Source organism: Peromyscus maniculatus, chromosome 1 (genome assembly GCF_049852395.1).
Source record: "Peromyscus maniculatus bairdii isolate BWxNUB_F1_BW_parent chromosome 1, HU_Pman_BW_mat_3.1, whole genome shotgun sequence".
NCBI classification, from domain to species: domain Eukaryota; kingdom Metazoa; phylum Chordata; class Mammalia; order Rodentia; family Cricetidae; genus Peromyscus; species Peromyscus maniculatus.
Genome location: NC_134852.1, coordinates 68,489,623 through 68,506,408, shown reverse-complemented (window position 1 = coordinate 68,506,408; position 16,786 = coordinate 68,489,623). Strand labels below are relative to the sequence as shown.

General features: G+C 42.7%; 1 pseudogene; it reads left to right on the top strand.

Annotated features, from left to right (window-relative positions):
- The first annotated feature begins 15,873 nt into the window (after positions 1–15,873).
- Positions 15,874–16,326, top strand: LOC102928551 (low molecular weight phosphotyrosine protein phosphatase pseudogene; annotated as a pseudogene).
- The last annotated feature ends 460 nt before the right edge of the window (positions 16,327–16,786 follow it).

The window sequence follows — 16,786 nt, the reverse complement described above, 5'->3', positions numbered from 1 at the left end:
CTGTTTCATCGATAAAACACATTATCACATACTTGCAGTCTGTTGGCAAAAACTTTGATGTTACAGATTTAGACACTCTATCTATGGAAAAATCTCTGCCACACTGACCTAAAAGTCAAACTATCTGCAACATCTTAGTTTTTTTCTTTTGGAAAAAAAGTAGACATGATTTTTATTCACACGTACTTTGAAAATTGTTTAAATTGCAAAACCATAGACTCTTTTGTTTGTTTGTTTTAGACAAGGTCTTGTTATATAGGCCAGACTCCTTTCAAGCTCATGGTTTATACCCTCCTGCCTTAGCCTCCTGAATCCTGAGATTATAGGCATGTAGCATCATACCTTGCTGATAATCTTAAAATAAAAAGTAACATCAACAAAGACTCCCTACAACAGTTAAAATAATGTTAACAAATATAATTCTATCAACCATTTTGACTAGGATAATGTTGATCCACACTGCTTCATTTACGTTAATGAATTGCTCTCTGTTTGCAGCTGTGCTCACATCTGTGATTATGAATGAAGTAGAGGAAAAGATGTGCTGTCCCTTTTCTATGTGGCAGACAAGCATACACTGAACTTCAGGGTTTGGCTTAAGGAATAATTAAATACATGTTTTAATTGAATTTTATCTATCTATCTATCTATCTATCTATCTATCTATCTATCTATCTATCTACTTATTTGTTTGTGTGTATGTATCTGGACACAGGAGCATTGTGCTCATGTAGAAGTCAGAGAAAAACTTGTATTATTAGGTTTTCTGATTCTACCATATGGGTCTCAGGGATGAAACTCAGGAAGTCAGTCTTGGATGAAGCTGCCTTTACCCTCTGAGCCATCTCACCACTCAAGAACTACTTTTTTTAGAACATCAGAAAAATAATACATTATTATAAAGAATTATGGCCAAAATTTCATTTGTCTTATACTCAAAGTACTATTTTTATTTCATTCTTGTTTTTACTTTTATTATTCTGCTCTCCTCGGCCTTATGCTGCTGAGCAAGAACTCTGCTATGCACTACAATCCCAGTTCACTTTTTATTTTGTACTAATAAAAATAAATAAATAAATAAATAAATAAATAAATAAATATTAAGTATTAAGCAATATGTAAGTGGTGAAAGTGTGGTTGGAATAAAGATTCCATGATATTACTCCTTGGCCTGTTTTCTTAGTAAGTGATATGTCAGATCTGAAAGGAAACACGTAAGATGTTCATATGAGAGTATGCCTACCACAAAGAATCTGCCCATCAGTGCTCATACTCCTGTTGACTGGAGAAAGCTTTCTGCCTAATGACATCTCTATTGATGAATTCAGAGGAAGAAAGGAAAGAAATTCCTTGCAGTCTGAGACTTTTGTTCATTGGTCTCTGACATTTTTTTTTTGGGGGGGGGTTCGAGACAGGGTTTCTCTGTGTAGCTTTGTGCCTTTCCTGGAACTCACTTGGTAGTCCAGGCTGGCCTCGAACTCACAGAAATCTGCCTGCCTCTGCCTCCCGAGTGCTGGGATTAAAGGCGTGCACCACCACCGGCTTTGGTCTCTGACAGTTTGTAGGATGGGTCTCGGTAAAAGGTTCCATTACTTCCACTACCATGAGCCCAGCACATGCATCCATCCTGGCTCTTAGAGACAGGGCCAACAGTATCAGCACAGTCAGGCAGGTTCTCCATGTTTAGTCAGTTCTTGAAGGACCATATTTTGAAAGACCTTGCTATGATTGTCTTTCTGGAGCCTTCGGCAGAAACAGGAGGAACATAGAGCATTCATAGATGCAAAGACATCTTAGACTCAGCTGCAGGTTAGTGATACGGTCCTTGCCTAGTATAAACATGACACTGCCACAGAGCAGGCACTTGAAGGCTGCCTGCGCAGGGGTCAGTTAAAGGTTTCTGAGAAGAGGGAACGAGAACCTCAAATGACTGGGGTGTTAACTACCAAAGCAGTGGTCAGCTCACCTCCACCTGGTTAGAAACTCAGGGATGAGATCTGGGCTGCTGTTCTAAGAAGCATCTGGTGGTTCTAGGCCACACTGAACTTTGGAAATCTCCTCATTTCAGGGATGTTAGGATCCTGTTCTCACTCTGGCACATGTGCAGCTCAGGGTCTTGTGTCTTAGAATACGGGTGCTGGCGACTACATACCCACCTTAAAAAGTCAAACATGGACCCCCATCCTCTCTCTGTGTTCTCTCTCGGGTTCCTCTCCCCAGGCCTGGCTGCCCTCTTTCCCTTCCCCCCTTTCCCTCCTAATCAAGCTCTAAAAAGTACCACAGGGTTCTGTTGTGACTTTTCCACGCAGTAACCAGAGACACCACCAGTGCTTCAACCAGCGCCGTTTACCTTTCAAGGGAAGGTCACTCCACTTTGTTTTCCCTGGTTTCTCATTACAACACTTATGATGTGGTTGCCTCCTGTTCCAGTGCTGAGCTCTGCAGCTCTGTCTTTCTGCTCTCCAGGACCTGGCTGCCAAGATCCCCACCTACTTAGTCATTAAATGTGACTTCATGAGGAACCAGAACTTCAACTGTCTTCAAAGCAGGTTTCTCACCTGGTGAGGTACTTAGGGGTAGGGTGGGAGAATGCTACATGTCATACACAAAATCCATAAAAAGCACTGAGATAATGCTGAATGTTTGTAATATTAATGGTACAATGCTGTGGGATGTTCTGTATGTCCTGTGGGAGCCCATTCTTGGGTTCCTCGTGGCTTTACCCAGCAGGTCTGCATAGAGGATGATTAGGACCACGGGCCTGAGTACAGGTGTCTGAGATGGTCTGCACTTGGCTGTGCTGTGGGATGGTCTGTATGTCAAATTGCTCTGATTGGTCAATAAATAAAACACTGACTGGCCAGTGGCTAGGCAGGAAGTATAGGCGGGACTAACAGAGAGGAGAAAAGAAAGAACAGGAAGGCAGAAGGATTCACTGCCAGCTGCCACCCTGACAAGCAGCATGAAAAGATGCCGGTAAGCCATGAGCCATGTGGCAAGGTATAGATTATGGAAATGGATTAATTTAAACTATAAGAACAGTTAGCAAGAAGCCTGCCATGGCCATACAGTTTGTAAGCAATATGAGTTTCTATGTTTACTTGGTTGGGTCTGAGCGACTGTGGGATTGGCGGGTGACAAAGATTTGTCCTGACTGTGGGCAAGGCAGGAAAACTCTAGCTACAGTACAAAATGAGGAAAACAGAAAAAAAGAGAAATATAATCTCTTTAATGTTCCTATATTTACTTTTTTACTGTGTTGCCTGCACATGCCAAACCACAGGAGTGGAGATCAGGAGTGGGAGTTGTTTTTTTCCTTCTATTAGGTAAGTCCTAGGAATCTAACATGGGTTGTTAGCTTTTCAGTAGGTCCTTTTATCTGCTGAACCATCTCCCTGGCCCAAAATAGATCTCTTAATAAATACAAACAACTTTTACTTCTGCAATAAAAAAATATGAATGAGTAAGAGAGGGAAAAAGACACAATGGGGTCAGTAGAGACTGTAGGAGAGATGAGATGGTGGCTTTGTATTCTAGCTGTGTGGCTGCCCATCATGAAAGGTCCACATTTAGGGAGAGCACTTCGGCAAAAAGGCTCAGCAGTCATCCAGATGCTAACCCTTTTAGGCCAGATTCTATGTCTAAGCTCTTTTGCCTAGAGAAAGGTGATTTTTTTTCCCTTTATGGAGAGTACTGTCAGGACCTTTTACTCATAATAGAATCTCCCAAAGCATTAATGAGAAGAGAGCAGTTGCATCTATTGAGGTAAATTCCTAGAATGATGTTATATTCCTGTTTGCCATTCGTTTCACTCCACGAAATGCCAACAACAAGAAGGGAAAAACAAATCAACCCCAACCCCTGGATTCTCCTTTGACCTCTGTTCTTGGTCTACCTTCAACATGCCAACTGAACACTATAGACATCAGCTGAATACAGTTTTGAGGACCTTCACAGTAGCACTACTTACTGGTTGGGCACAGGATTGATTGTGACATCTCCGATAATGTTTGGGCAATCATGTCAATTTTTTTATCACTTTATGTCCTTATTATTTCATAAAAGAGGGAGGAAAATGTACCATGATGTTGTGTTGTAAGAGCTGCCATTCTTACTCATCAACATGGAGTTGAGGATCTGAAGTGGCTGCTCCTCACAGTCACACATTTACGGATGCATTCTGTTCACATCATTGTTTAGGAAACACTCAAAATTAATTCTGGAGTTTATGTGTTGATGAGAGGCTCATAATGTTCTTTGTATTAGGCTTGAATGTAGGAATCTGCTGGTATATGTAGAAAAATTTTAGGAGATAATATACCAGATACTAAAATGGTTATCTAAATGTTCTCAGGAGGGAGTCAATTCCTTCGTAATTGGATGAAGAGTCAACATTCTAGTTAAGGGAGGAAAAGAAACATACTCAGTTGTGGGAGGTGAGCTTCTATCTTTTTGAAGGGTTCTTATGAGGAGGAGAGAGGGATAAGAAAATACTAGATAAAGAGAGACCTAGTTGACGAGAAGAAAGACAGAAATACAGGATACCTTCAGGAGGGACTGGATCACTACCCAACAACCCCTTCCATTTACTCAAAAGGTTTTTTTATAATAATGTCAAGGGGCAGGGCAAAAGACCTCCCCCTTGCAAGATCAAAGCGTACCACACAGCCAAGTATAGACCCTTCCAAATACCTGGTAACCACACCTGTGGTCAAATAATCCCCTTAGGCAGCCCTGCTGGGGAAAACAAGCTCAGATTCTCCCACCCTGAGTAAGTTCTCACTAGGAAACTTCTGTGGGTCTCTACACTCAATCTGATAAAGTAAAACTGGATATGATGATGTTGACTGATTGTAGCTAGAGTTTTCCTGCCTTGCCCACAGTCAGGACAAATCTCTGTCACCTGCCAGTCCCACAGCTGCTCAGACCCAACCAAGTAAACATGGAGACTTATATTGCTTACAAACTGTATGACCGTGGCAGGCTTCTTGCTAACTGTTCTTACAGCTTAAATTAATCCATTTCCATAAATCTATACCTTGCCACGTGGCTTGTGGCTTACCGGTGTCTTCACATCGTGCTTGTCATGGTAGTGGCTGGCAGTGACTCCTTCTGCCTTCCTGTTCTTTCTTTTCTCCTCTCTGTTAGTCCCGCCTATACTTCCTGCCTAGCCACTGGCCAATCAGTGTTTTATTTATTGACCAATCAGAGCAACAGATTTGACATACAGACCATCCCACAGAACTTCCCCTATTTTTTTTTTTTCAAAAAAGGAAGGTTTTAACTTTTACACATCTCCAAAGCCAGCTTGATATATTTGGGAATTTGGATGTAGCTTCTCTTACTACTTCCTGCTGGAGGGGGCTGCTGTATCTTATGGGGACACAAAGAAAATTTTAGGATCATGGAGTATTCTGTGAGGCTGTATCGTCTGAACCAGTTACCTTGAAATGATTCTGGATGTTGGATCATCTGAGCCATGGTGTCATCGGAGACCTTTCAGGAGGTCTTGGCTGGTCAAACCTGATGTATCTTAATCTGGTACGAATCCATAGCCTCTGGATTTCTGTGGAGACAAAAGCAGAGCCTCCTTTCCAAAGCAACATATCCTTACATCCAAATTTTGAAGTCAAGGTACCTTTAAAATATACATTTTGGCATAACTCAACAGCTTTTGCAATCAAATGTTTTTCTTCAGTTACGAATATCAAAGAGAACATAATCCAGATTCTCTGTGTGGTAGCCATCTTTACATGGCTTATTTTTTATATTACCTTGAGCCTATTGCTTTAAACTGCAGCTTTCTAAGCCTGAAAGGGCACTGTGGCTGCTGGCTCTGCCCACTTCAGCTTCCCAACATGGCAGTGGTTCATTTTCCACCAGTTCTGGGAGCCATCAATTCTCAGAAATAGTGGGTCTATGCTTCTATCAAAGCAGCGTGTAGCCCAGAAACCTCTTTTTTGTTGTTGTTGTTTTATACTAGCAAAGGCTAAATCCATGATGCAGCTTAATGTGCCACTTGCAGAGGCCTCATTCCCGCCATACTGCAGGTCGAGTGCACACACCAGGAACCTGCCATAGTAGCTAGTAGCTCAAACACGCACGCTGCCGCTAACTTGAAAGAGACAACTAGGAACTGTTTTTAGCTCCGTTTTAGAATTTTTTTATTCAGGTTTTAGGTGGAAACTCTTACCAACACATTGGGCGCTTTTTCAGAGAGCTAGGACCACCGCAGAAGGAAGAGTGAGATTTTAGCTCTGAGCTTTGACCTCTTGGCTTTCTCTTTTACGTTGGTATCTGTGTTTCTTATTTAATAAGATGGTTGGTTACATCTACATCTGATAAACTGATGTTCTTTCCTCTGCCTTAAATGGTCATTATTCCTTTGGACAGATATCTTCAAAGGCAGGGGTGTTCCATTAACGTCCTGCATGGACTCTCAGAGTCATCTATTATGACGCTGAATCCCCAGTGTTATCTATTGGTGACAATTGGTTTTTATGAGAGTTCTTCCACTGTAATGAAGCTAGCAGTCAGATTCTCTTCAACTATTTTCTCCTAAAATTTACTGACATTTACAGTGCTCTAGGTCCTGTAATATCCATGAAGTTCACATACCCACACATTGGTGTGGCTCACTTCCATCTTTCCCAAGGCATGGTGATGCCTGCTTTTAGAATCTTGGATATCTGCTATGTATACTGATTTACTGATGCCCTTTACATGTGACAAAGAAAATTTACAGAGTGCCCTGACTCATGCCCAGTGACAGAGAGAGCATCTGTTTCATTCCTGTGGTTGGCATGGCTACAGTGATTCTGCTGAGATTCTGCCTGTGCTGAAAGCTTCATGAGCTAGATTTTCCGGAAGACACGTTCATCCAAAAGCAGTTGGAACCCAGAATCTGCACACCAATGAACACCTGACTGCCACGGGTGGGCCCACCATGGGACATTTCTTTTTGGTGCTGGGCTTATTTTATTTAGCATGATGCCTTTGATGTTCACCTGTGTTTCCACAAAGGGAAGAACCACCTTCCTTAGAGCTGAGCAATATTTCATGCACATGCTATTTTGTTACTCATCCATGGATTTTTTCCATGTCTTCACTATTGTGAACAGTGGTGCAAGTTGACAGGCTGGTTTTAATTCTGTATGTATACCAGAAGTTAGCTGGACCACATAAGTTGTTTGGTTTTCAAGTTTTGGAGGAGCCTTGCCATTGTTTCTCATAGGGACTAGTTTGCATCCCTACAAGTGATGTAGGACTCATTTTTTCCACATCTGTACCAACTCTTGTTTCTTCCTCTTTGTTCCAGCAACAGCCATCTTATCCTGCTTTGATTCACACTTCCCCAGTTTCCAGTGATGCTGAACACCCTTCCATAAACCTAGTAGCCATTTAGATGTCTTCTTTGGAGAAATGCCCACTTGGTTCCTTCACCTATATATATTTTTTACGTTCTTTCATTTTATTTTCTACTCAAAAAGTGACAATGTATTTTTAATTCAAAAGTATAATGGGATAAGTAGCTTTGCGTACAACTGTTCTCGTTAAATACTTTAACGATCACTTTCTTTGGAAGTTGTAGGCACTGAGCTGCAAAGACCTGAGTTTGGGTGGATATTGAACATGATCAGCAGAAACAGGTAAGCTCACACAGGAGGATAAACTATCAAAACTCTGTCAAACTCTGTTAGTGGCCTCTGCTTGACACCCGTATGTTCCCACTTCCTCTTCGGCCATCTTGCCCTCCTCCTGACTGACCCTCTGTTGTCTGGCTACCTGACCGTCATGAAACATACCAGAAGTTGTCCTGGCTGGCCTGACCTGCCTCTTGACCTCTTTGTTACTCCTCTGTGTTCCTCAGTTTCAGGTCACAGGCTGTCACCGAGAGTGCCAGTCTGCACCATGTCCTGCCACTTGTAACTTTTCTGCTTCAGGTGTGGGAGCATCACAGCACATACCTGCATTTATTTCCAGGAGACACTTTCAGATAATTTGGGACATAGCTTATATGATCAACTTTCTGTTAGGTTCTTTCTGAGCATAGCTATATCCTACATTTCTTTGGGCACTTTCCATGTCTGAAGTGGGTCAAGTGTTAGATTTTGGTTTTGCTAAAAGAACTGAAGGTGTGATCCACAAATCCAGCAAAACTGATTCAGAAGATCACCCTTTCCACACCCCCCACTCCACACACTTAACATTTTTCTGCAACTTACCCAGTGTGGGTATACAGAGGCCATAAACCATCCAAAGTGGTCCAAGTGCAGCACAATGCACAAGAAATGGGGATTGATGTTGCAGCCAAGGCATTCACTGGATTTGCTGTCTGAGCTGATGCTTGGAAAAAAAATCAACAGCTGCATAAGAAACAGAAGCCAGATACCCAGTGGCACCTGTGCTTTTAGGCTTCACCAAATCCACGATAAAGGAACACTGAGTTGGTAAAGCAACCTGTGTTATTTGTTTCCTGGATCTTAGTTGACCTTTTCTCCATGGCTGGCAAGAGCATGCAGAAATCCTGTCTGACAGTCCTATACGTCCATCTTGGGTTGTGGGTATGGGACTTCACTTTTCGGGGAGAGAGCCTTGAATCATCAGGCTAACCTCAGGAATTTCTCAATCATGGCAGCCACATTGGTAACCACCTAGACCTTTAGAGCTACCTCCTCTGAAGCCTTTCAGTGAAATCTGTGGCTGCACTGAAACAATGGAAGAGGTTCAGGGAGACCATGGGGGTGGCCAGGGCTGCAGCTGATGGAGGAGGAGGAAGATGTAGATGCACTAGGACACACTGTTCAGGGATGCTCTTACATAATCTAAAATAATCTAAAATTTTGTATGCTAATTAATTTTAAGTTAAAAATAAAACTTGTACATTTTGTTAATCCTGAAGTAAATTTTCTATTCTTTGTTACATTTATTTCTGTTCTATTTCCTCCCTTCTGTCATCATAGCTAGGTGTTTTCTTCTCCCTGCTTCCCCTTCCCTCCCCCTCCATCTCCTTCTCTTCCTCCTCCTCCGCCTTCATTTCCCTGATGTATGAAGTCAGGTTATTGGCCTTAGATTGTTTTTTAACTCAGATATTTCTTGCTTTAAACACCCCTCTTGGGGCTGCTTTTGCTGAACCTTCATGTAGAATTTGGTACCTTTTATTTTTGTTTATTTCAAGGTATTTTTAAACTTCTGTCTTGCTTTCTTCTTAGGCCTAGTGGTTTTTCAAAGATGTGTTGTTTCTGTCCTGTTGATTTGTTAAGTGTCCAATTTTCTTTTGGTGTTAATTTCTGTAGTTGTTCATTGTAGTTAGAGGAGAAATTTGATATTAGTTTCTTTTTGTTTTGTTGGATTTGATGACTTGTTTTTCAGCCTGGCATTTGATCTGCTTGGAGACTGTGCTGCATGCACTCAGGAGGGATGAACATTCTGCTGCTGGATGTCTATATAGGTCTGTCAGATCCATTTGGTTTATAACATGGATCAAGTCTATCATTATTGACTTTCTGTCTGGATACTCTGTCCATTTTTGAAAACTGGGCACCGAAGCCTCTTACTATTGATGTTAGGTTATCAACAGATCTACCAGATCTATGCATGGTCACCGTGTATGTAAGTGCTTTGACATCAGGTGTGTGGATAGTTATTTCGGTGAAATGACTTTCCTGAGACAAAGTCTTGTCCATTGTGAGGGTTTTGATTTTGAGTCTATTTTCTCTATGTATGGCCACCCCTGTTCTGTCACAGTCACATGTGTTTGGAATCTCCTTTTCCCTTCCCTTTCCTTCAGCCTCTGTATGTCCGACGATCTCGGTGTGGGCATCTGCCTCTCTCCACTATGTCATTTGTACAAAGTGAGCATTCACACATGGGACCAGAGTGGGAGACAGTGCGGGCCACTTTGGAAAGACAGGTAGTCTCCAGTTACAGTAGTCCAAGGCTAGATTGGGAGAAAAAAATGTTGACATATATTTAAGATTAATTAAAAAAAATTAAAAACTCCTGTAATTAAGCAAATTTGCACTAGAGAAACAGAGAAAGTGTACAGTTATTTTATAAAAGAAATACAAATGAATTCTCTTTTGCCTTTTTTACTTCATAATTTGGATGTGACCTATAGAAAGGTGGTATCTTGCTTTCTATAACTCATGTGAAACTTTCTTAGTGGCCTTGAAATCTAGGGACAGAGAGAAAGTTCACAAAGAAGCAATCTAGTCTCATCCCTGCAGTGACTTAGGGCTTCTGCAAACGTGTGGTCCAAATCGTCCCTCGGAGGCTCCAAGACTCACCTTAGCACTGTCCTTGCTTGTCACTAGAGAGTAAAAGCTTCACACTGTGGATGCAGTTTTCTCTTGGGAACCTGGAGAAGGGCTTATCTTTGCAATAAATTAGACGATTCAAGGAGAAGGATTAAATATTAGCCTAACCTTCAAAGGACAAAAATAGCTTTCTTTGAACGTTCTTAGAGTGTCGCAGGGTTCTGGGAAATTTTAGTTCTTAAAATAACACTTGCCTTGCCCATTGGATCACAGTGGTGCCTGAGTGCTGTGGAGAGAGGGAAGGAGGAGAAGGAGGCCCCCACAGTCGCCTTTCTGTCTCTAGTCTCCAGAAGGGTGCGGCTGTGCTTTTCCCACATGGGCTGCCAAGCTGACACATACTTTGCTCCTTCGAGAGGAACGTGTTCAAGGTCTGTTATAGAACCCTCTTCTTTCTTGATCTAAAAGAGGGATTTGTCCCTGCCTACAGCAGGGGTGTCACATATAGGAAGTACCAGATTTCTCACTGTCAAGCTGTGGCAAATCCTAGTGCTTGGAAATAGACGTGGACCAGTGCCACCCAGCTCATGGGCTCCCTGGCCCTGTCTGTGGGCTGTCTCTATAGATGTGTAAATCCTAGAATTGACGTGACTGGGGAGTCCCAGAGAAGGTAGCCTCCTTTACCTTTTCCCCTCATTTTTTCCCTTTAGCACATCACTAGGGAAGAACTATCCCATAGTAATCAGGACAGTAGTTCAGGTGTTCTGAGATTCTTTCTGAGATTCTTTTTAAAGCCGCCACTGCTGGGACTGGGGGTTGCAGTTCAGTGGAAGAGTATATGTGCTCGGCATATACAAGGCCCTAGGCTCAATCTGCAGCATCCACTAATAAAGCTGTAACATCAATATTTTCTGAGTCATTTCATAGTAATAGACACATGTGAGAAATCACAGGCACCAGTGCAGCCGGACACCTCCACTGATGTGCGTCTTGGTTGCCTCTGCAGTGATACTTGTTGGGTGATTTTTTTCTTTTTCCCTCTGTCCTCATCCCTACTGACAGTTCCTGCTCAACTGCTTCCCAGGTCCCAGCTTTACTGCAAATAAAGCTCACTGCAGCATTGTTATTTTACAAGGTAGAAGATGCCTCAAGTCACTGTCTCATTTGAAGAGGGTAAAGTGTTATCATTGCCTAAGGAGGACACACCTCCAGACAGCCTAAAGCACCTACACCTTTAGCCACCTACTCCCCAGGCTCCAGAGGGTGAGATCTTCCTCCTGTAGCTAAATTTGTTCCTCAGGTGCAGTGCACTTCTCTCAAGCTCATTGTTGATTTCAATCCTGCTTCTCTCCAGAACAATTTCAGATTGAGTCTTTTCTTCCAAACGGCAGTAGATGCAGGCTTCTGCATGTGTGGTGGTGTCTGTGTTATCTTAAGATGGAGCCTAATCACCACCATCCTCCAAGCCTGTGGAAGGCTGAAGAGGATCCTGATTTCAGGAGAAAGCCTCTGACAAAGAAGGACACGGCTCAGAGGCATTTGTGATCTTGTTAATGTTGTGTAGAAGATACCATATGTTAAAGTAAACTGGGATTTTTCTTTGCCCCTCCCCAAGGCAAAAAGTGCAGAGGCCGGGTGCGCACTGTAGGCAATGGCTCCATCTAGTGGTGAGCAGCCCACAGCACTGACGACAGAACCCTTTCTGAAGCCACCTGGTTTGGAGGGGGGGGTGTCGGTTATGCAATTAAAATGGCTTAATCTGACACTGTCTTGCTTTTCATCTAGATTCCTTTCCTAAGCCTTAAATAAAACTGTGACTTTTTAAAATTTAAAAAAAAAATCATTTAGCTCCATTTTACTATGTTCCCTGAGAAGGGTCACCGCTAAAAGAGGAAAGCACGCCTTTCTAAGCTGAAACGGTCCCCTAGCAGCTACTGCCAAGATGGCAGCAGGACCAGAACACTTTGCTTGACTGTGTTGGGAAATTGCTCATAACGCATACTCCCTGCCTCTGAAACAGTCTTGTTGCATGGCTCAGGCTGGCTTAGAATTTGAAATCCCCCTGTTTCAGCTTCTTGAGTGTTGTGATTACAGGCATGCCTCGCCATACCTGAATTCCAATTTTGTATTTGGTAGAAAGGTAGTATAAGAACTGAACATGATCTGCCTAAATCTAATAGACTGTCATAAAGAGCTCGAGCCGTTTTAGAAGGAGGAGGTGGAGGGGGGTAGACTGGAGCTCAGAAGATTTCAGAGAATCCCAGGCACCATGGGCATGGGAGGCAATGTGTTGGCACCACAGTCTCAGAATTATGTAGAGAGGGAACGAGGCCCTCAAGGGACCTGAATAACTTGCACTCAGCCTGTGAGCGTTTCCTCACCCTGGACTCCCAGCCTTTGATTCTGAGAGAGTTCTGATGTGAATGTAGAAATGAATTAAATGTCACATAGAATATCTGGTAGAGTAGACAAAGATTTTTTTAAAAATGAATTTCTTATTTCCATTTGTTCATTTTGCTACAGACTCTGGTTTGTACACAGCCTAGGATGGCCTCCGGCTCACGAGCCTCTTGACTGCTGAGACTATAGGTGTGCACCCTACCTTCTGTTGCAATCATATATTTCTTACGGCAACACACCTTCTGCCAAAGAAGTGTTCTCTGAGCTGTTGGATTTGGAAGAGGTGCAAGAGTTATGTCCTAGCTCCGGGCATTCTGGAGGAGGCCAGCCAGTTGTCACAGCTCCTCCAGAATGCCACTGGCGTCCTGAATGTGTAATTTCCATGCCTCACGGCAAGGTTTCCCTTGATACCTGTGATTTTCCCATGAACAGTTTTGTTACCATAAAAATAAACGACTTGACATCCTCCAGAAAGAATAATGCAATTTCCTGTGCTACAGTGAGAAGCTGTCCTGGAGACCTTTGTTTCACTCTCTGGTCTAAGAGAGTGTGCATTGGACATACGTTCGAAGGGTGCACACATGAAGTGTGTGTGTGTGTGTGTGATGGATATTGATATGGTGGAGCCAGCATATAGAAATTTAAAAATAAACTATACTGTTAGACAGGGTTAGACTTTAATCATTAATGCAAAAACAAAACAAATCAAAACCCACCATCTCCTGATCCCCTTGTGGTTTTTATAATAATGCCAGAATCAGGATATATGTATTTACTCAGGTGAGTTTACTGGCACTGTATTTTAGTGGCAAACACTGAATTTTACAGAGATTGAGAATATTGTGTCAAGTATGCCTGGAGATTAAGAACTCTTAGCAATTCAACAATAAAATGTTCAGCCTTTGTCTTTTTAAAGAGTTTTAATTTCCCAAAGGGTCTTGGTCTTTCATCTCTCATTTTTATTTAAGGCCATGAATTTCTATTTGAAATGGCTTGGATATAGAAAAGCCAGTAAAATGGGTTCTGAGGCTTGCAGCCACCCAGTCCTCAGAGCTGGCAGCATTCAGCAGGGCCATCACTGCCCAGTCCGAGAGGGCCTTCGGGTCAGCACAGCAGTGTTCTCAATAGTAAAGGCCTTTCTTCCTCACAGAAGATTTCCCAGGTGTCCACAAATCTTCTCAGGATTAATAAAAAATGTAAAATGCCACAAAACATCATTAAGTTAATAGTGTTTCCCTTCCTTTTATGTGTTTTAAAATTAAAGATATTGAAAGAACAACCCAGGTGGTCTCCAATGGATAGACTGCTCCCCACATATGTGCATAGTTCTGCTTTTCACATCTGGAGGGTGCCCATTAATGTGCACATACTCACACACTCATGTACACGCACATGTATACTCTCACACACATGAATATTCACATACATGCACAGGTATACACACTCACACAGGGCACACTCATACACACAGGCACACTGACACTCATGCACAGGTACACGTACATAGGCACATTCACACACATGCACAGGTACATACACATGCACAGTCACACACATGCACACTCATACACAGGCCTATGTATACATATTCACACACAGGCACACTCATACTCATGCACAGGTACACACACATAGGCGCACTCACACACATGCACACTCATACACAGGTACACTCACACACCAGTCTAGGCATACATATTCACACACAGGCATACTCACTCACACTCATGCACAGGTACACACACATGCACACTCATACACAGGCCTAGGTATACACACTCACACACAGGCACACTCATACACAGGCCTAGGTATACACATTCACACACAGGCACACTCATACACAGGCCTAGGTATACACATTCACACACAGGCAGACTCATACTCATGCACAGGTACCACACACACACACACACACACACACACACACACACACACACACAGGCATACTCACACACATGCGCACATTTATATACATGGGAAACATACTTACTGTAAAACCTGAAACACTTGCCTGATATTCTAGCTTCTCACTTTAAACTCCTGTCCTACCAACAACGAGACTTCTGAAATAGTTTCTATTGTTTTCCTTTCTGCTCATCAGAAGCCCAAGCCATTTTTCTAGTGGCTCTAGGACAAGTGAATTAGTATATTCATCACATCTGATTCCTGTCGATGGAAAAGACAATAAATTTACTGGTATTGCAATATACCTAAATGATTTGAATGAAACAATAGCAGCCCCACTACCCTCCACCCCCACCACCAGTGGAATTGGAAAGACTGCCTCATCTTTAGGATCCAGATGTGCTGCTGGCTTCACTGGTGTTATTGAGTCACTCATGGTTGCCATGGTTTCCACTGGGGAGCCTTGAGAAGGGTTGTACTAGAGGGGTCTGAGCTAACTGGCTCTGGGAGGGAGCAGTTTGCACTTGAATGACTGTAGCAATGTCCTCATCTGGCAGGGCCTTTGAGCCAGGCAGAAGGACCAGAGCTGGGTCATCCATGGTTCTGCTGTTTTTTTCACACACCACTGCAAAATGTCATAGCCCCTGAATAACAATGGCACTTGCAAGAAACTTGAGTGTGTGTGTGTGTGTGTGTGTGTGCTGAGCATGGTACTCAAGGCCTCAACCAGCTAAGCAAGCCTCTACTGTGACTGGTTTAGAGAGAGCCTGTCCTGACAGACTGGGAGGGTGATGGAAATGGAGAAGAAATTTGTTATTTAAGGGATGAAAAGGGCTAAGGGAGAACTCTCTTGCTCCTTCTCTGGAGCCTCAAGGGCCTCATCTCAGAGCAGGGGGTGGGGGGCTGAGGGCTGGGACACTGTCTTCCTCCACCCTGCTGCCTGCAGAGATGTCTTGTCCACACATGACATGGTGCTTTCCTTCTGTGGCAGACTATTTTGGTATTCAGGGTTTTTCCCTCTTTGGGTAGGAGAGAGAGAGAGAGAGAGAGAGAGAGAAAAGAGAGAGAGAGAGAGAGAGAGAAAGAGAGAGAGAGAGAGAGAGAGAGAGAGAGAGAGAGAGAGAGAGAGAGAGAGAGAGAGAAAATGTGTGGTGTGTTTATGTGTGTGATACGCTACTCTACTTTAAAATCCCAAGCCTAGTTATTTTTGTTGTATTTACTCCCAAACATTGTCATGTTGAAAATCTGAGACACCATTAAAATTTTATATGTAGATGCCATCTTTGGGCACCAAGGTTTGTACTGTAAGATGGTAGAGGTTGGGTCCAAGTCACATTGTTCATGTGTCTCAGTAACATTTGCCAGTCAGTCATTGTAGAAGCAGTTTTCAGAATTGGTAACTGATAAAAATGTTTCAGATAATTGGAGGATAAACAGTTAGGCTACATCTACCTATGAAGTGGGGAACCCCCCTGACTATCGTGGGCAGAGCTGAATGAGGAAACATGGGATTTTTCCTCGGCAGATTACAGGAGAAGACTTTGCCACATTAGATTATGTACCATGTATGGATGAAAGCAATCTGAGAGATTTGAATAGAAAAAAAAATCAAGTTAAAATCTGCAAAGCTAAAATTGAACTACTTGGGAGCTATGATCCACAAAAACAACTCATTATTGAAGATCCCTATTATGGCAATGATTCTGACTTTGAACTGGTGTACTCAAAATGTCTTGGGTACTGCAAAGCCCACCACCACTGAGCAACTCACTCACCAGAGCCATGCCTAAGGCAGTCCTTAGCCCCATACCCCACATGTTTTTTCAGCTGACTTACTGTATATCTTTAAAATAACTGTAGGTGGGAATTAGGTTTATGTTCAGAAGGATAAAAATAGTGGAGTAAGACAGGTTGAGGTGTGGCTAAGAATTCTTAGACTAATTGAACCTTTCATTTTGTCCTAATTACAAAATAGTGGAACAAGAAAATATGGAACAAAATAAAACTCAATATGTAAGAATGAACTACAAGTCAGGTCAGCCTCTGAGTCCAGCCAGCCCAGTAGTCTGGTCTAACTAGAGTGTGTGTGTGGCCAGCACCCAGTGATGTCATTTGCTTGCCTTGTACCTTTCTATCCTAGACTCCTATGACAATAACTCCATCCATATCAGCCTTCCATTTAACAGCGGAAGAGTTTAAACTCAGATACACTGAGGGCATTT